This window comes from Lygodium microphyllum, chromosome 14 (genome assembly GCF_053477565.2).
Source record: "Lygodium microphyllum isolate KBCC chromosome 14, Lygodium_microphyllum_v1.1.10, whole genome shotgun sequence".
NCBI classification, from domain to species: domain Eukaryota; kingdom Viridiplantae; phylum Streptophyta; class Polypodiopsida; order Schizaeales; family Lygodiaceae; genus Lygodium; species Lygodium microphyllum.
In genome coordinates this window covers 23,932,684-23,954,614 of record NC_141148.1, presented here as the reverse complement: position 1 = coordinate 23,954,614, position 21,931 = coordinate 23,932,684, and positions in this window count along the sequence as shown.

Below are 21,931 nucleotides of genomic sequence, written 5' to 3'. Positions count from 1 at the left end.
TTTATGGGATTTTCCTAGGGTCAAGAGATTTGGAAGATACCACTTAGGTTTTTCTTTTAAATTGCACAACATAAATTATTATTGTGACATGGAGGACTTTGGTTGGGCCTCAAATAGAGCTTAGCCCATGGTTATGAACATAGGTGACTTGAAGAATATGAGAAGAAGGAAAGATGTTGTTTTATGAATCTTGAACTCTTAACACCTTTTTCAATCACACATGGTTTAGGATTATACAACCACTAATAGCTTATTCATATTGGAGATGGAAGAGGATACAAGGACTCTAGCACTTTCTTTCATTTTGAATCACACAAGCTTTGGCACTATAGATCTCATGATTGGTTATTCATTTAGGCCTGGTAGACTTCCCTTTTTTGTATTGCATTTATTGTCAAAACTTACACATGCAACTTCTTAAATTCCATGGAAAATCTAAGAGCTTTTTCTTTTATATGATAGAAATCAGAGTCTGAAGCTCTAATTCAAATAGGAGTATATCTTTTGTAAGAAAGAAAATTTCATGTGAAAATATTTTTCATATAACAAATTATCGATTATAAAGTAATTAGAGTATTATGTGGAATGTAATGTGTGAGACATATTTTTATAAAATAATGCCACCTAGCTTTCAAAGGGCGAGTATCACATTTCACTAAATTATCCATGCATTATTGTAGGCATTCTATTATCAATGGTGGATGAAGAAACTATCAAATTGTTGGTAGAAATGTGAATTTGTCTCCTACTTCTTTTTTTCAATTGAAGGAATATGGTTTCAACCATAAAGACCAATTTGAAATGTGAATTTGTCTCCCACTTCATTTTTTCAATTAAAGGAATATTTAACCTTAAAGTCTTTTTATATTTTCAAGTGGATAAAAGAATGATCAACAATATTGTCACAGTATCGAGTGCTTTTCAAGAACCTAATAGTTTTTTGTCAATAGGTTGAAGGTTTTTTAATTGTTTGTGCCAACAATGATTATTATTTGTCATAGACTCAATTGGTGTAACTCAAACTACTAGACAATAACTTTGAATGTTCTTTTTTAATGTTTTAATTTTTAATTTTCTCAATTCTTGTGTGGCCTATGCAAATGTGCCCTTATCCATCAATATACATAGCAAAAACAAGCTCGTGTTCACATTTTTCACATTTGAAAGTGTAATGTTGGATTCCAAGATTCACATAGGGGGTGGATGCCTTGCAACCTCCTAGTCTACATCAATAATAATAAACCTTTTTGGAAGCACTTTGCTTAGTTTTTTGACAATCTCTCTTCTAGCTTCTTCCATAAGAAGCCACTAACAATGATACCAAACACAACTAAGCTATAAGAAGCTTAGACATAAATTATTATTTAAAAATATCATAGTTGTATTCTTTTCATTGCAAATAAATAGAGTTATGGTGAGTAGTGAAGCACATGTGCGAGGATTTTTCAATGATAATCTAGATTAAAAACCCATGCTTATTGATCTAGAAAATGAGCAAATTGAAGCTAAGGTAATACAACCTACCTTAGAATCACTTGCCAAGGCCTATCATTGTGGTGAGAATCTTGCTTCTATATTTGGTCATGTGTATGAGGAGATGTGGATGTTGATTTCAAAATTGATAGCTTAAGTAAGTTATTCATTGGTAACCATGAATTTGTATTTCTTCATTATATGAAGAAGATAATTGGAGTTGTGGAGGATGACACATTATCATGTTGGCTCTCGATTGAACAGAGCATGCAAAAGTGGGCTTGGACAAGTTTCAAGTGGTAGAAGCTCCATTAATATCAAGTCAGGTGCTTGTTGGAGGTACCAAACAACAAGTTGACTTCATTGATGGGTCCAAATCTAGTGTAGACTTATTAAAAGCTTCTAAAATCATTCATGATTATGTACAAGAAGTAAATGAAAGGATTTGAGATCAACTTTATTTGTTTTTAATGTCTAGATTCCTTCCACACTAATATGCTTTCAATGCAAGTCATCCTAGAAATTGATGAATTTGGAACCCTAACCTCTAAATTGGATCCATATTTCTAGCATTGCTACTATGCTACATGAGCCTTCCACTTCTTATGCTTGCACTTAGCTTACCATCCGGATGGGATTATCTAGGTGACATGTGGATATCCACGATCACTACAAATGCTCGCAAGATTACTCTTATAAAGGAGGAGCTAGTGAGGCATATGTTTAGAGCACACTTGCATGGGAATAGCATGTAGGCTATGGGTAGGTAAAAGCTCTGAGGAGGTGGAGGCAGGTATGATGACTCCCTAGCTACCTTAGGCCAAGAAACACCACAAGAAAGCCATTCAGAGGATTAGCACCTAAAGATGTAATGTATGTGATTCTCTCATGGATAGGCTTGCTTTGACTAAGATTTACAATTCTACCTCATATATGCAAGACATATCACTTTCTTCGTCAATAGTGCCCATGTGTAAGTTGTCATGGTCTTATTAGTTCTTATTCAAAATGATTAATATAATGTTAAATAGTCTTGTGATGCAAAATTTTACCCACCAATGAGCATGGTGTTCACTCCCTATGCATGCTGATTTTGAGTTTCCATGAGATGCAATGTCCAAACAACCTCAATTTGGTGCTCTAGAAATGCGCAAAGGGTGATCCAACCCACCTCCTTTCTAAGACCTAAAAGGGTAAAGTTAGAGAAAAAATGTAAGCTAAACTATATGTGTCATTAAAACACACCAAAACAAAATATTTCCTCTTACATATGTCAAAATTTCATCTTCCACCACTTCCTCTTAATGGAATGCATCAAATAGAAAGATAACTTGCTCAAAGGGTGATCTAGCAATGCTCAAAGGTTGAACTAGCAATGCCCCAAGGTGATCTAAAGTGATCTAGTTTGCTCAAAGGGTGATCTAACAATGCTCAAGGGGTGATCTAGTAAGAAAAAGGGTTGTTCTAACACAAAGGGATTTTGGGATGTAGAATTAAAGCCCCTCCACAACACAAGAGAGAGGATAGACAACAATGTCATTTGCCCCACTCATGCATTGTAGAGAGAATTTTTTCTTTTAACTAATCCCAAATCCATCATAGGACCTTAAAAAGGTAAAGCTAGACCAAAACTCTAAGGGAACCATCATATAACTAAAAACACCATATTAGATCCACAAAAAACACAAAAGTTTATTCTACACCAAAATGTCATCTACCTTACATATGAAACAAGGTGATCTAGCATACTTAGAGTGATGTAACAAGAGAAAAGGGTGTCTACCATGTACAAAGGGACTTAGGTATGGTTTTTCTTTTAAATCTCCTCCATGGCATGTGAGAGAGGCACATTGTACTACCATTTGCCCCACTCATGCATTGTGGAGGGGCTTTTTTTAAACTAATAATGACTAATAACAAGTTATTTCTATGACCTAAAAATGTAAATTTAGACCAAAATATCAAGATAAATATCATAAATGCTTTGAAACTTAGGTTACAATATATGAAATTTGGAAAATGTAGATATAGAGAATATAGAACTATCATACAAGGGCCCTTGCAAATTTGGGATATAGTACTACGACATGTCAACAAATACAAACATTATCTTATTAGCTTAGAGAAATTTTGAATGATATTGTCTAATAATATATATCTAATTAATTGTTAAATAGAAATGATAAATTATTAAAATAAAAAGTAAACAAACAAGAAAGGGAATTTTGATAGCTCAAAAGATTAAAATTTTGGAAAGGCAAAGGGGATTTTGATAGTTGCATTGTAATGGAAGTGTTGTTCTAATAGACATGCTTAGGATGGGTGCAACTTTAGCATCTCTACTTGATTAATTCATTCTTCATTAAGTAGCCATGCATGTTTACCAACTCTACACTACAACATATTTGGCCTATTATAGAGAGGCCTTTAATGATACCCATAGTCTAGGAAAAAAACCTCCTTGTCATTGCTAAAAGCATCATTATTAGTGTTGCCATAAAATAATTGCTATAAGCATCACTATTTGTGTTGCTATATAGCAATGCAAATAGTGATGCTAATAGCAATGTCGATAGTGATGATTTTCATAAATTAGTGATACAAATAGCAATGGTGATAGTAAACTTAGCGACAATTGGGTAGAAAAAAAGAAATTGGGTGGTAGGGCTACAACCCTTCTTGCCTCATTTATCTAAGAACCATACAAAAGAATTAGTTTATGCTTGTCATTGCATGATATTGCACATTTACTCAAACGTATGTAATCCATTTTGAATTGAACTATACAAACAATAATATATTTCTTAACACAATAGAAAGTTGAAGGGCAAAACCCTGCCTGACGAAACAATGTTCTTTTTTGTATTAAAATTAGAGAATCACTTTACAAGAAGCCCAATACAATATTTTAAGACTAAAAGCCACTAAGTTCTAATGTGCAAGCCTTATTGGTATACATGGGGCTCACTTTTTGAGAAGTGCTTATTGTTTTGGACGAGGATTTGGATCTCCTCACATGATAATGTGTGTATCATGCGTGGGGTGAGCACAATGTTTTTGCTCCTTATCATGCACCTCCATCTTTTCTTGCAATATTTTATTGAATACAAAAGCCACCATGCCACAAAGGAAAATAGAATAAGATAAACAAAAATATGTCCCTCCATCTGCATATACAAATTTGATGAGATAATTAAAAGTTTAGCAAACCAGAAAAAAAAACTAAAGCATACCAAATACTAAAACAAAAAACTTTAAACATGACCAAATAAAACTCTACATTCTTCCATAGTAAAGAAATATAATAAATTAATGCCACTTTTGGAAATACCTACTCTCCTTATTCTCTATCTTCCTTTCTTTCTCATGCACATCTTTCTTATTTCATGAAAGCTCTCTTTTTCAAAAGACCTACTCATCTTATTCTCTATCTTCCTTCCTTTCTTGTACACATATTTCTTATTTCATAAAATCTCTCTCAACCATATCTCTCATAGTAATATATATCTCTCAAGTAAGGCATGAGATAGTTCAAAAACAATGTGAGTCATCAATTATGTGGGCACTTGCCTTGGCTCCCCCCTCTCTACCACCAATACTATGGATGTATACAAATGAATGGCTAACAGAAGGAGTTTGAATGTATAGGCATAAAATAATGCTAAATATGCATGAGGGTGGCTAGCTGAATAAAATGATAATAATTAGGCTAGCTTTCATAAAATGACCAAAACCTCATAAATGAGCCACCATCTCCCTTCCTTTCTTTTTCCTCTCTTAAGTATAAGAACTTGATAATGGTAATTATAGTTATGGATACAATATATCGATACTTGGGATTATTATCAAAGTGAATCCTAAATCCTGAAAGTGGCAATCACATACAATTGCATCCTTGTGTAATCAACTTATCATTGATGGTTTCAGGTCATATGTAGTAGAAGAAGATGAGTCTTTATGGAGATCTATCAAAATGTAAGACCCTTCCTAATACCTTCAAACATGCTCCATAATTATTCTTAATGGTAGGAAAATGACAAGTGTTATCTTGTGGTTTTTTTTTAAAACTACAATAAGGAAGTGAATTACAAAATGTTCAAGAAGGGCCTTATATTTAAATGAATACTTATAAAGTTTATTATATTGTTTAACTATCCTCCAATGAGAGAGGTTCTCCCACAAGGAAACAATGGCACACATGTGCTAAAATGGGGTATCCCATCTCATTTAGATGACAATCTCATCTAAAGATGAGTATTGGAAGAAAAAGAAGTAAAATACGGATGCAATGGAAGAAACAGGACATAGAACAAGCAAGGCGCAAGGGTGGACCCAAAAATAAAGTCAAAGGCAAAAAACACATTTTTAAAATGCAAGGCATCCTAAAAACTATTGTAAAAGAGTGCCAGGCTCCCTCTTGTGCAAAATGTAAAAGGTAGGTGGGCATAGGCTAAAGAATATGGAAAGTAGAATGGAAATGGAAAAGATGACCTTGCCACAATGGCCAGTCATGTAAAAAAGGGATAGGTGCCCAAGGGATTTTAGGGCATGTATATAAACTCCAAAAAGTGAATGAGAGCTCATTCTTTGGTGTGTGGCAAAAGTGGTCTCATCTTCTTCTCTCCTTCTCTTCTCTTAGCTTGCTTGTGAGTGCTTGAGGGAGGGAGTGTGAGTAAGTGAGGGAGTGAGTGTGTGAGGGTGAGGGATCTTGGAGGTGAAGCTCTCCATCTTCTTCTTCTTCTTCTTCTTCTTCTCTTCTCTTCTCTTCTCTTCTCTTCTCTTCTCTTCTCTTCTCTCACACGTGGCTATGGAGGATGGAGCTTAAAGTAGGAGGCTTGGGATGCTTGAGCTTGCATCACAAATTGTGGAGCTACCGAAGTGGTTGAGGGAGGAGGCAACTCATTTGGGCATCAAGATAAGCTCAATACACCTCGGTAGGATCAAAGGCACATCGGCTAGGTGAGAGATAGCAATAGGTGCTCACTTGAAATGCTTCAAGGAATAAGTGGTCCATGGTTCGCGGTTGAGAATGAGCTCCTCTACATTTTGGTTCTGTTGTTGGGACCAACGGATTCAAGCTTGAGCACTTGCACACCTCAAATAGAGCATCGAAGTAAGGGTCTCATCCTCGAACTAGAGCTTGAGTTAGATAGGAGATTTTGGGTTATTAATCCGTGCTACAAGTATTTTTGGCTTTTGATGAGTAGTTGAGTGGGAGAAATCATTTAGTACTTTGCTTTTGATTTTTGTTGCATTTAAAGTAGGTTAGGATCAAGAAATCGAAGTGGAAAGCTTAGGGTTTGTTGCTGTAAAACAAGCCCAAACAAGGCATAAATAGGGAAAAAATGGAAAAAATGAGTGCTTACATGTGTTAGAATCACAAGGGGAGTGATCGCGAAGATTAAGGTTGTGCCCAGCAAGGGTTTAAGACCCCGAGAGGCAAGGGAAAGCCTCGTTTGCAATCCTAGCTTTGAGAGAGAGAGAGAGAGAGAGAGAGAGAGAGAGAGAGAGAGAGAGAGAGAGAGAGAGAGAGAGAGAGAGAGAGAGAGAGAGAGAGAGAGAGAGAGAGTGTGTGTGTGTGTGTGTGTGTGTGTGTGTGAGCTTGGAGGCCACAAGCTGATTAAAGCGTGCCAGAGTTTTTGGTGTGATTCAAGTATATGAAGCCCTTGTCCTACACCCATAGTTGATTTATGGAAAGTCTTACTAGCTATCATAGCTCAACTCGCTTGATTTGGATCAAATCGTAGTCGAAAGTGCGCTTCGACCGTTGGAATCGAACAGGTTTACTAGTGTCCGATTCCGCAAAATTGGACACTTGAACCAAATGCCTTGTCTGATTTTGAAAATCAAACTCTGCCACATCATCACTCAGACCACCTCATCATGTTTGATTTCGAGAATCAGATAGGCAAGAATTAGACCTACTGTCTGACTGATCGGACGCTCGACTCTTCCGATATCCTAGAAATTGGACATATCCAAATCGGACCAGCCACCCTGTCGGATTGTGACAATTGGACATACCTAAATCGAACATACCTGAATCTGACAATACCAAATCGAACCGCTGGTAAATCGGACCATGCACAATCAAACACGCCCTGACAAACAAATTTGGAAATCTGATACATCATGGACGACGTGGAGTGGGACCCGCACCACGAGAATTCACCAAACGCCTTACAGGTAGTTCCAGACCTAGAAATCATAATCAAATAGCTAGGAACAGTGCTGGCGCACTTAGCGGCAAATTCAACACGCTTAGAGTTGTAGGCTGACCAACATACCCCAAATTGACCCTGAACAAACTGAACGACGCAGCGTAGACCCTAGCAAGTAGCAAGAAAGGCCTGAAACCAAGCTTAGAGCTCCATCAGGCCATGAACACAAGCAGGAGTATAGAAACTGAATAGTCATCTTGTCTTCACACTTGTATTGTTTTCCAGCACTTGAAGTACACCTAAGAAAAGTTGAAAGCCTGATTGTGCACGGTGCACGGAAAAGAGTACACACACACACACACACACTGAGTGACTGTAAATTGAGAATTGCTTGTAATTAACAAGGAACTCACACATACATAATAACGTGAAGGAACCCACCAGTAGGAGAAGACCTTGAGACATAGTTGGGTGATTGAAACCCCAAGAGTAGGACCAAGCTGAAAACACAACAGAGGAGTCAGGTGCAGCAAGGACAGAATTCATTAGAGAAGTGGATCTACCTGACCTAATCAATCTCATTGACAACTTGGTGGAGCACAAGACTGCAGATATGGTAGAGACCAAGTCAGATCACAGATGCAAGGAGGAGCTTGATTTGGGAGGTTTCCCAATGAAGATCCAACAAATGGTGAATGAATATGACACTCAAAATCAACTGGACCATAATGGCAGACCTGTGGAGGCTATCATAATAGATCTCTAAGAGGAAAGAAAGCTAGCATGCAAGGCTCTACAAGTCATAGTGGCTTATAACGAGGATCAGCAGACTAGAAGCTTACCCTAGAACATGGAAATGCGAGATATCCAGTGAGTGCTAGCCCTAGCAAGATAGGACCAGACACAGAGAAAGAGAGAGCACTCGAAGGAGACCTCATGCTAAGCGAGCTTTTGACAAAGCGATTGCTAGATAACACGACAGCAGAGCAGAGTGTTGCAGCACTAGCAACATCACTACTCGCAGGACTAAGGGTTTAACCAAGGCTCCAAGAGCCAATCGAAATCGTTGTTGTCGTGAAGCAGCTAGATAAATACCAGATGAATGATGACCCGTACAACTTTGTGGAGCAGTCTAAGAAGGTTTGCAAGGCAAATGACCTCACCGACCTTACTCAACACTCGCAAGCATTCGATCTATGCTTAGGGAATAAGGGAAGGACTTGGTACACAAGTCTAGATGCTGCTGAGTGATCTAACTTCAATAGCCTTTAAAATCTCTTCATTAAGAGATCCTCCGAGCCAGGGTACTCTAATAACCTCATAGTGTGGCTGATGAATGCCAAGCAAAGGGATAAGAAAGATATCCGGGATTACGTGACCCACGTGAGGAGTCTCTTCAAGAGAATCCCAACTAGTGAGTAACCAACCGAAAGAACGGTGTCCACAATGCTCATTAATGGAATACAAAGCAAAGAGCTCTACAAGACCTTGGCAAGAAACTTAAGCTTATAGCGAGACGAGTTGGCTGGGCTCTTTGAAGAGGCCATTAGAGTAGACGAGTAGATCAAGGAGAGAAGCTCCAGGAGCTCGAATCGAGAGGAGACTACCTCTAGGAATTTTGACAGGCAAGTGAAAGATCATGCCCAAATACTCAGGATAAAGGAAAGGGCACTAACTCAAGCCAAGAGCTAGTGGAGATGAAGATGGAGCTAACTAGATTACAAGAAATGATGAGATGACCAACACACCCTCATATCCAATGCGTGTATTGTGGAAAAAACTACATGTCAGCTGAGTGTCAAGACCCTCGGTCCTGACCTTGCACCAATTGTGGTAGGTTCAGCCATGATGCCATACATTGCAGACTGTCGAGGAGACTCCCGTACTTGCAACCATACAATCAACCTTACCTAGCAAATAAGCCGCCAAATTTCTTCGCAAGTGGAGCCCCATTGGCTCTCCCAGCACCCAATGATGCCAAGCCAGCCATTCCTAGGATGGAGATAAACCCTACGTGCATACCTAGACCACTTAGACCCTACTTGACCCATCCACCGAGTGATGCTCCAATCCACTATGTGGAGGAGCCAAACGACGAAGAGCCTTACGTGCACCCTTACGTCTCGTATGATGAAGAGGAGAATGAAGTCCTTATGGACTAGCAACTAGTACCGATGATGGCATTAGGTAGAGGAAGAGGTAGAGGCTAAGGAGGGCAGACCCAAGAGCCATGGACTTGCGGTCACCCATGGCATGTCTCTTTGCACTGCCCCAAAAGGGAGCAAGCAAATCAAGACAAGGCTGATCTAAGATGCTTTGAATATGGAATCACACATCTCTTTTTTGATTTCCCTAGACGGAATCCATACTCTAATTCGGCAAACAAGCCATCAACCCCATTGGGGTTGTTCGGTGTGTCGAGACACTCGACGAGGAGGCCACACCTATCCCGTTGCATGTCATGACTCGCGCTCAGATAAAATAGGCTAGCATATCATTGCCAAGGCCTAGCAACTTAGATGCAACGTCAATTGGAAGAAAAAGCTGTAGGAGAAGAAAAAAGAAACCAGACGCAAAGGTCATGTTGAAAACGAAGAGCGCTACAACACTGCCTATTGGAAAGAAAGTGACAAACGTAGAAGCAGAAATGTCAGCTCCAAGGACGGCTAAGAAGGGAAATGCAAAGGTGGGGGAGTACCCCAACCCAAAGTGCCAACTCGAAGCCATTGAAAAAAAAAAGGAATGGGTGAAAGAAGCCTAGGAACACTTAAAAGGTGCTGAGCCCATATTGGAAGACGAGATCAATGATCTCTCAAGCATAAGCACGCCAGTGTCATCTCCACAACCAAAATCAAGAGATGCAATTGCTCCACAAGCAGTGCCACTTAGACAAAGCCTAAACACTACGGGCCAGTGAATCAATCAAGGCCATTGGCCAGGAAACGAAGGGATAGGAGAGTGGCAAGTAGCTAGCAACCTCCTCGACACTCTAATGACCACCCTAGTGACTCTAAGCCTAGGAGATCTTCTTAGGCAGCGTACTATGGCAAGAGTTGAAGCAATGGGTTGAAGGGTCAATGGAGAAATCTGCCCGACTGACTTGCATGAGAATGATCCAAAAATACAGATACCGAGTCAGATGACACAGATACTGAGTCTAACGTCAATGCTTTTTGGGAGGGCATTGAAATGCATGTTGTCTTGCCGGTCTTAGCTCTACGCAATACCACAAGGAAAGGAATTGTATACACGAGAGGGGGAGTCAGTGTGCTCTGAGCCATGCAGTGCTCCAAACTTGGCGTAACCCACTAGTCGAGACGGCTAGGTTTAATGACACACTGGCTAACCAGATGTAAGTGAAACCATTTGGTGTATTAAAGAATTGGCCAGGTTTAACGTCACACTGGCTAACGGGATGAAAGTGAAGCCATTTGGTGTATTAAAGAATTGGCCATTAAAGATCGCAGGAGTCCAATTCTCCGTTGATTTTATAGTCACGAAGGGAGTGGACTATGACATCCTACTAGGCCGATCCTAGATGCACAATGCGAGAGTCATAGAAGACTGGGGAAACAATCTAATCTTCCTAGGCAATCGAACGGAAGTCGTAAGAGTAGAGATGGACACCTAGAAGACCACACCAATCAACCTAGATGCCATTTCCACTATGCTAAAGGGTGACGGCCAGAATAGAAATCTTACAGGTCATTAACTAAGTATATCCCTTATCCTGAGGACGAGCAAGACTGGATGCATATCCTTGCTACAATCAATCTGTCATTCTTAGACAACAAGGAATACGAGCAAGGTGCTAAGGCAATTGGCAAGACCCGAGAAGAGCCCTCAATGCCCAATCTGCATAATGGCTAGGAGCGTGCAGAGAAGACCCAATCCGGTAAACCACTCAAAGATCTTTTGAACAAACCTAAGTGGCAATGGACCAAAGTGCATGACTTGAACTTGATGTACAATTGGAACTTAGTCACCGAGATGAGAAGGGTGAGACATATCAAGACTTAGGAGATGACGAGTAGTCGAATGAAGATAGCTCTAACAACGAATATGAGGATTGACGTTCCTTTAGTGAGACAAGAGTGAAGGGGAAATTGACACGATAGAATACGACACTAAGGAACGGTGATAGAGAAAATATGAGCAAACTTCAAACCACGCAAGGAAAATGCCTTTAGAATCGAAAGAGGAGTCATGCACATGGATTGCAATTGCACCTGGTTGGGGCACGTAGGTGCAATAGACTTTGAGCAAGTAGGCCTAGCCCAACCAAGTGCCACGCCATTGCTTAGGATGGATTCACCATTGGAGCTACGATCACCGGGAGGGACTCCCTCTTAAAGTGAAGATAGAGAGTTCGATTCTAAATCGGAAGTAAGCTTAGATAGTGATCCCAAAATATCTCGACCTTCTAGACTATATGCACCAAAGGGGACTTACCTATTCACCTAAGGCGCTGAAGGTTAAAGGAGGAAAAAAGGAAACATCATAGGGACGCACAGGCAGAGGAGCAAAGAAAACTGCAAGACCTACCAAAGAGATTCACTAAGTTCAAGAAAGGTGATAGGGTAGTGATCTTGCTGAGAGCCAAATGCCAAGGGCAAGCAAGTGAACCAATAGAAGGACCCGCCAAGGTCAAGGGAGGTCAATTTAGCCAAGGAGGGGGAGACACCCTGACCTGTCTTTATAGCTGAGAAAGAGAAAGCAAGTCTCATTGCTCTCTTGCGAGAGTATATAGATGTCTTTGCTTGGTGGTCTCTGGAGGAATTCAAAGGGGTAGATCCAAGTGTAGTGACTCACAATATACCCATGACACCCAATGCAACACTAGTCAAGCAACGACCGTATCCCATGAATCCAAAGCATGCTCATGCTGTCAAGGAAGAAATTGATAAGCTAATGAGAGCAGGATTCATCTATGAGATTGAGCACACAGACTAGATTTCACCCATACTCATCGTACTAAAGAAGAATGGGAAGATCAGAGTGTGTGTCAACTACAAAAAGGTAAACGGTGCTACAAAGAGAGATAATTGTCCATTGCCATACACCGAGCACATGTTCGAGAGAGTGGCTGGTAAAGAGGCCTACAATTTCCTGGATGGCTTCTCGAGATATAATCAGGTGCAAGTGCACCCTGACAATAGACACAAGACCGCCTTTGCCACTGAGTGGGGAGTCTTTGCTTACATAGTCATGCCCTTCGGATTGACTAATGCACCAGCTACCTTCTAAAGGCTCATGTATGCTATATTCAAGGATATGCTTAGGAAGTAGTTAGAGGTTTTCGTCGACGATCTATGTGTTCACTCTACTTGGAGAAGGAACACTTAGACAGACTCCAAGCTATCTTTAAATGGTGTCGATTATATCGTCTCTCATTGAACCACTTAAAGTGCCAGTTTTGGGTGAACTACGGATGCATATAAGGGCACGTGGTGTCAAGGAATGGCATTGCCACCGACTTCTCAAAAGTCAGGGTTATTGTCAATCTTCCACCACCAACTAATTACAAGGGAGTTCAATGCTTCTTAGGCCATACAGGGTATTATCGTCGGTTTGTGTTGAACTATGCATTGATTGCCAAACCTCTATACAAGTTGCTGATTATATTCGAGTGGACCGAGGAATGCCAATGCGCATATATGAAGAGTTGAAAAATACTCTAACCACTACACCAATTATATGAGCCCTAGACTAGACAATCACCTTTCATGTTCACATTGATGCTTCTAAATTTACTATAAGAGTTGTGTTGTGCCAACATGGTGAACACACCTTAGACTATCCTATGAGCTTTGCTAGCAAACAACTCACAAATACGGAAATGAATTACTCGACAATGGAGAGAGAGGGTTTAGCCATGGTGTTTGTTGTAAAGAAGTTTCGGCATTATATTTTGGCTACGCCCTTTGCCTTCTTTGTTGACCATCAAGCCTTGCTTTACCTTGTTAATAAACTGTGTGCTATAGGACACATAGCTCGATGGTTACTTCTACTTTTAGAATTCAAATTCTCCATGGTTTTACGTAAAGGAAAGCAGCATTATATGGCTGACCATATGTCTCGTATCCCCACAGGAGAAGTCATTGAACAAGGCATTGCAGACGAACTACCTAATGTCCATCTATTCATCCTATCCAGTGAAAGAGATTTTTTTAGAGCTGATTTGATGCCTTATTGGGAAGATGACATAGTCCAAGTACTTGATCATAGACTCTTTGACCGACCAATAGAAAAAGCCTGACTTAGGTGACTCATTCTTGAAATCCAACCTTATCAGTTGATAGCATGCCAACTCTATCAGCTAGGGCAAGATGGATTACTGCGCAGATATGTGTGCAAGCATAAAATGCATGATGCACTTGCAGAGGCATACGATGGAATAGCATGAGGGCATTTCAACAAAGACACAACAACCCACAAGGTGCTGCAGTCTCAACTATGGTGGCCTACTCTTTTCTGATATGCAGCACGATTCGTAAAGCACTGTGATAAGTGCCAAAGGACCAAGGTACCAATTCGCAAGGACAAAATGGAGTTAAGTCCAATCATTGCAAGGCAACCATTCGACAAATGGGGAATCGACTTCATTGGACTAATTAGTCTTATAGCACAATACTCATAAGTGAAATACATCATTGTTGCCACAAACTATCTCACAAAGTAGGCGGAAGCATGAGCTACAAGAAAGAATGACGCTAGGACCACTACCAAGTCCCTTTGCGAGTAGGTAATCTCAAGATTTGGTTGCCCCATCGAACTCGTTAGCGACCAAGGCACACAATTCATCAATTAAGTGATCACTCATCTTCTATCCACCTTTCTAATCATCCATTAGAAATCCTCACCATACTATCCTCAAGCTAATGCCTAGGTTGAGTCTACAAATAAAATTCTAGTAAACTTCCTAACCAACTTATGGCAGCCTTATGGGCCTACCACACAGCTTATAAAACGGTTATGGGACAGACCCCCTTCAGATTGACCTATGGGACTGAGGCAATTCTACTTTCACGCTACTAAATCCATAGAACCTCCAAAGTCTAGGCCCATAGAATCTTAAAAAATCTATAGGCCAAAATCACAACCCGCTGCTAACAAATTGTCTCAACCTGGGCCTACCAGTGCCCCTAAGGCCTCAAAAGAACAATTAACAGCTTCAGCTAGCCTATTGAATAAGAGGCCAAGCCACAACTTTAGAAGCAACTCAAGCCGCAACAATCAGTTGCTACTAAACTCTCTAGTTCAACCACCTACAAGCCTTAGACCCTCTTATGAGCGGAGATTAATTCTAACCTTGGCCGTGGACTTCGCCGAGAACACAAAGGATGACGTGGTTACTTTCCTTAGACACTTGGATGCCACCTTCCTATCGCTTGCTAAAGCCTATGACCACTTGGACTTAGACCTTTTGGAAGAGCCTATAGCAATGGAAGTGCGTATGCTACCTTGCTCATGGGAAGAATCCGAATTTGTAAGAGCCTATAGCAATGAAAGTGCATATGCTACCTTGCTCATTGGAAGAATCCAAATTTGTATTCATTAAGGCTACTAAAGCAACTGACGAGTTAATCACCACCAAGATTTCCCACAAGCAAACACATAAACAACACCTTATCACATCATACAATAAGCACACTACCCATGCCACCAACCAAGAAATTGAAAAGTTGAAGTAGCTTGCTGACAATGACTCTTCTTTCTTGAGGAAATGGTACGTTCTCCGACTTCAATGGGAATTTGAGGGCTGTCAAATCATGACTGATACTAAACAAAGACATGATATCAAAACCTCAAAGTATGACCCTACTTATGTAGCTCCAACCTCCTATAGGGTTTTGACAACAATTCGTGACTGACCCCTAGAAGAGCACCTCTTCCTAACCCATCCGTATTTAGATCGTATTCTAACTAAAGAGGAGTTACACATTGCTAGCCAAATTGATTCCGGTGACTTCCTAATGGATGTCCTTACCTACATCACTCACGTAGGCATTTGACCTATTGACATGGACCAGTATGCTGAATTACAATACAATCCCAATTTCTAAGCTTGGCTCATGTGGACGTGAAGCATCCACACAGGCACTAAATGCCCTTAACCCTTCAACCTCTAAACCTAGGAAGGATCCTTCTCATTTTCAAGGGGGGAGGGGGTAAGGTGAAATCAAAAGCTAAAATCAAACAGGTAATATGAATGAAATGTGCAAGGAAAACTAAAAAGCCTCAATCAATGTCCAAAATAGATGATAGATTAAATTGTGAATTGAGGAAAATGTCATAAAATTTTGGAATGAATGGACTACTTGAAGGAAAAGCCTACTACTGTGTTTAAGCATTTCAGGTTAGCAAGCATGTGGTCTTTCCTTTTGTGAGTAATTCTTTTGAAAAGCACTAATGGTGAATATGGCTTCATGACAGGCACCCATCATGGCAGGCAAAGAAAAGACTGGCAAGTTTCCTTTGTTAGAAGAAGAACAAAAGCGAAATATGGCCTCTCAGTTGGAGACGAGGGCCTTCAACCAGTTCAAATTTCGGCATGTCTTCAACCTAGAAGATGTAGCCATCAAAGACCGGGCCATGAGGAATACATGGAAACAGTGAGCGAAGGGGTAGATTACATCCATTGCGCAAGGTTCTTATGAGCTTTTAATAGGAACCGCGGCATCGTGATCGTGCAGGAGGGAGAAGAGACTCATCAGGTCCAGATTGAATTGACCCCAAAGTTGGTAGAAAGAGCATTGGTCTTGGCGAGAACAAACTAGAGAGAAAGCCAAAGAGAGATGTATACGCCATGCTGGGGATGGACAAGGTAAAGGTCCACACCAACGATGGTATTAGCTAGGCTAATATTCCAGATCCCAAAATCCAACTCCAAGCCAAGATGGTGCACACATTGTTCTCTAGTCAGAGGTATAACACAATCATGAGCCGCATTAATGTCCCCTTGCTAGAGAGCATTGCAGCACAATCACTAGATGAGGTGAACCTCAATGGCTTCATGAGAAAGACCATCGAGACCTCGGTAAAGGATCTAGTAACAGGAGGACATCAGCATGCAGGAGAGTCCCCTGCCATCAAGGCTAAAAGAAAAGCTTCATCCTCAAAGGCCTCAACTGTTGGATTTGGTGGGGTCCTTACCGCCATCATCAGAGAAGCCTTGGGGCAAGGGTAGGGAGAAGGAGAAGGAGTTGAAACATCGAGTAGGTTGCCACCTCACCATGAACAAGAGGCACAATCTAGTGAAAGGACGATGAGTGAGGATGAAGAGGAAAGAGAACAGGAACAACAGCCGTGGAGAGGCTAAGAAGACAAAGAAGAAAAATGGACATGAAAAGCAAGAAGAGGAGAGAAGGAAAAAAAAACCAGACTTACAAAAGGCTTGCATGGATTCTGAGAAGGCCGAGGAGGAAAGAAAGAGAAAGGCGAATAAAGAGGAGGAGGAGTTGAAAAGAAAGAAGGATGAAGATATAGCCCTTGCAACGTGCAGATCCATTGACCACTCCTCCAGGCAGAATGAGTTGGAGTCCATGAGCCCACTTAGAGATGAAGGTCTGGGTTCAAGTGCCCATATGCCAAAAATCATACCACCTGTGGTACAAGAAGGCAAGGGCAAGGCCCCAATCACTCCCATTCCTACTCTCTTGGTACCCACCACTGCCACCACCATATCCACACCTAGCTCTACAACCTAGGTGGATGCCAACAACCTAATGGCCTAGGTATAATACTTTGTGAATAAGGAAATGAGCTAAGGAGCAAGAGAAGGGACCCATGTGGCAGGAACCAAAAGACCGACAACAGTAGATGCCGAGTCTAGACAAGACTCGAAGAAACAGAAGGTGGCAACCTCTACAACCTCCATCCCCGCAACAAAGATGCCACTTGCTGTCGAGTACAATGAATATGTCAAGGAGCTTCTCTCTTAACTAAAGAAATCCAAAGAAGAGAAAAAGATTGCAATAGAAGAGCTAGAAGCGGAAAAAGAGGCTATGGCTGCATTTCAATTAGAGAAAACCCGCCAAATAGCCATGGCGGCCCAAAGGGAGATCAGTGAGCTCAAAGAACACCTACATGCTAAAGAGGAAACAGAAGCCGATTAGTAGGCAAGATTGGATGAAGAGACTGAAGCCCTAGAGTGCCTGCAAAGACATAATGATGAGATCATAGAGCTCTATGAAGACTTGCAAGCAGAGGTGGAGAAGATCAGTAACGCCACAGAGGAACTAGAGGCGCTAAGGGAGAAAAGAGCACGCACGTACGAAGAAGAAGTGGAGAAGTTGAAAAAAGAGGCAGCCTCAAAATAGGAAGAGCATCAAAGATTGAAAAGAGAAATGGAAGATCAAGAATAGAGGCTAACAGTACTAGCTCAGAGGTAGGGGAAAACCTCAACAAGGAGATGACAAAAAGAGCAGACGAATGGGCAGCTCATAATGAAATAAGAGTTAAAACCTTGGCATACCGTCTGGCTAGGGTTGAAAAAGATAAAGTACTAGCTAAAAACTGAGCAAAGGCCGCCCAAGTGGGCTTCGAAACCCAACAATGTCCCTTCCTCAATACACTTCTTGATGTCACTCAAACGGAGGAGCCTCATGAAGAAGAGCTAGCCCCACAGCCTCCTTCCCCACCACGGCTGGAAGACCGGCAACAAGCAGACACATCCAAAGAAAGAAGGACCACACTTAAGGAAAAGAGAAAAAAAATGGTGGAGGAAGCAAGGAGAAGATTGAATGCTAGACCTGTATGAGTGCCACCAACTCCTATTCCACTGAGGCAGGATAATTTCCCAGCGAGCTTCCACGCTGACTTGGTAATCTAGGAACAACAGGAAACTTCTAGAAACCCCTTCAATCTGAACTTCCAATTCCCCTCCAATTTGCACAAGGTTCTCTCGATCAAGGTGGTGGAAGAAGTGATTAACATTGGAAGCTGGCTCGAGGAGAAATGGCTGGCTGATAAAGAACAGAACCCCACCCTCTGGGGCATAGAGGATGCAAAATTTTGGCAAAACAAGGTTTTTGAGGTCCCGAGATCAATGCCGAGCTATGAGTGGTAGGCTACATGGAGAAAGCATATCTGTGATGTGAATATGGACACTTGGATGGCTTTTTGCAACACCCTCCCATTCAAATGCAACAACCCGACATTCATGCCATACCCCCGAAGGATGGGAGTGGATTTTGATCTCAATGTCCATGGCTAGTACGACTTCCCTATAATCCACAATGCAAATTGTACTAAGCCCGAAGAGGCCCTTGTCTTCACCTCAAAAGATCTGTATGACTCCATAGTCCATTTTGTAGATGAATTCTCCTCATGCACCGACCCTGCATTCATTACTACATGTAATTACCTTAGACTAGGCAAAATCCCACTCCACAAGAACGCAACCTTCTACCCCTCTATTTTGATCCCAATGCCATAGTAGACAGCTGTGCCATGGCTCGACTAATAATGTGCGCTGCTCTTCTCCCTTCATTTTGTTTATCCCTTCTAGAAGATATGAATGATAGTCCCTTTACGTGTTGCAATCATCCATTTCTCTTTACTACCACTCTGCAAGTCTGCCTGAACCTCAAAGGGTACTTTCAAAGTTGGCAATTCTTGAATAAATCTCTTAGGCCCCCCTTCTCCACCCCACTCAGACGACAAAGCTTAGCTCTCATTCTACCTATGTAATCCAAAATAAAAAGAAAATGAAAATGAAAAAAAAGAGAAAAGAAAAGAAAAAAAAAAAAAAAAGAGAGAAACAAAGAAAAAAAGAAGAAAACAAAAATAAAAAGAGAAGAAATCACAATGAAATGCAGTTCACTCCACATAGGCCAAAGTCACTGCACCTAAGGGTTCTCAAGTTAGGTGTATCTGCAGTGGCTTTGGTTAAAGGGCTTTGGTTGGCTGGCTCCATCCCTAACCCCCTAGCCTCATTTTGATTCTCCACTTTATGCTTAGGGCACATCAAGGGCACGACATACCTAGGGAGGTAAGACTCATCCTAGGAAGGTAACACTCGTAGACCTATCACCCTAAGCTACACACACCGCAACTCCCTTATGCACAAACTGGGTCCTCAAGTGTGGGACAATACCCAAGCTCCTAGTTCCATTAGCATGAGCACAATGCACCACATAGTAAGATAGACACTCCCCCTAGGTAGCGCACTTCTTCTCTTTTTAGGTAATGCCGAATGTTGCAAACCACCAACATCAAAGTCCCCACCATCCATTGGACATACCCTCGACCTCCAACAATGCAAGCATGGCCAAGCCTCTCAACCAACAACAATAAACACAAGGCTCCATCATCAACTAGACAACCACCCTTCCAAGACCCAAGCCCTCATCACCAAAGACCCACAAGTGCCATGGGACTAGCACTCGTCTAGGAGGGGGCTAATATTAACCCCATCTTGGGACAAAAAAAAAAGAAGTCAAATATGGATGCAATGGAAGAATCGGGATGGAGAACAAGCAAGCGCAAGGGCGGCCCCAAAAACCAAGTCAAAGGTAAAAGTGCATTTTTAAAATGCAAGGCACCCTAAAAACCATTGTAAAAGAACGTCAGGCACCCTCTTATGTAAAATATAAAAGATAGGCGGGCATAGGCTAAAGAATAGGGCGAGTAGAATGGAAATGGAAAAGAGGACCTTGCCACAATGGCTAATCATGTAAAAAATGGATGGGTGCCCAATGGATTGTAGGGCATGTATATAAACTCCAAAAAGTGAATGAGAGCTCATTCTTTGGTGTGTGGCAAAGGGGACTCTTCTTCTTCTCTTCTTCTCTTCTCTTAGCTTGCTTGTGAGTGCCTGAGGGAGGGAGTGTGAGTGAGTGAGGGAGTGAATGTGTGAGGGTAAGGGATCTTGGAGGTGAAGCTCTCCATCATCTCCTCTCTTCTTCTTCTTCTGTTCTCTTCTCTTCTCTCATCTCACGCATGGCTATGGAGGATGGAGCTTGGAGGAGGCGGCTTGAGGATGCTTGAGCTTGCATCACAAATCATGGAGCTACCAGAGTGCTTGAGGGAGGAGGCAACTCATGTGGGCATCAAGGTAAGCTCACTACACCCCGGTAAGATCAAAGGCGCATCAGCTAGGTGAGAGATAACCATAGGTGCTCACTTGAGAGGCTTGAAGAAATAAGTGGTCCGTGGGTCTTGGCAGTTGAGCATGAGCTCCCTCTACAAGTATTGAGAGAATATATTGGCATTTGAGTATTGCGATGAGATCCTTGAAGTAAGGAACAAATGTTTCCTATGTTACATTATCATTACATTTCCAAACTCTACATGTGCATACATTTTGGAATTTTCTATCATTTAATTTCAACCTATAATAGTTAGTGCTCTTTTACCCAAAATTGTTTAAAATAAATTATCAACATATGGAATAGCTTTAATAAAATATCAGTAACTATTATAGGTTGGAACTAGCTAATAAAAGTTTTTAGCAAAACTTGTCTACATGAAGTCGTCTTTCAAACATGATAAAGCCACACAAGCTCCACTCAAGCCTTACTACTACCAAAGCCCTCTTCACTATACTCAAAAATAAGCACATAGAGTCCTCCCTCAAACATGATAATGCGGCACAAGCTCCATCAAGTCTTTTGCCAAAGCTCTCCTCACATCATACTCAAAGACAAGCACATGCTTTCAATACTCAGCTTCTACAATTGTGGGATGGACAACTTGAGGATTAACCTTGATCTACCCTCTCTCTCTCTCTCTCTCTCTCTCTCTCTCTCTCTCTCTCTCTCTCTCTCTCTCTCTCTCTCTCTCTCTCTCTCTCTCTCTCTCTCTCCATGTGTCTCTCTCTTTGTAAGCAAGGTAGCATCTCACAAGCATGAAATACATGGAATGTTGGAAGCCATAGACTTCACTATCACATATATGAAGAAAAGGTCATAGCCTTGCTGAGAATCAATGATAAGTGCAACATGGGACTCACCTTGTGCTGCTAAGGTGGGGCAAGAAACTCACCACTATGCCATGATGGGAATGTACACACCCATGTCTAGGTGGAAGGAACCATGAAGATCATTGGGAAGTGTTATTTCAAGAATGATAAAATGAGAAGATGCCCCTGCATTCGGCTAATTAGCCTTATTTATGGTGAACCCTACCTCCTCATAAACTAGGCTAAAATAGGCTCAAAATTATCTACATTACAAGCCATCCTCTCCTAAAAAATATTTGTCCTCAAAGATGGAAATATGGGGAAATATAAAGTATTGAATTTAGAAATCAAAAAGCCATATATTGAAGAAGATCACATATCCAATGAAGCT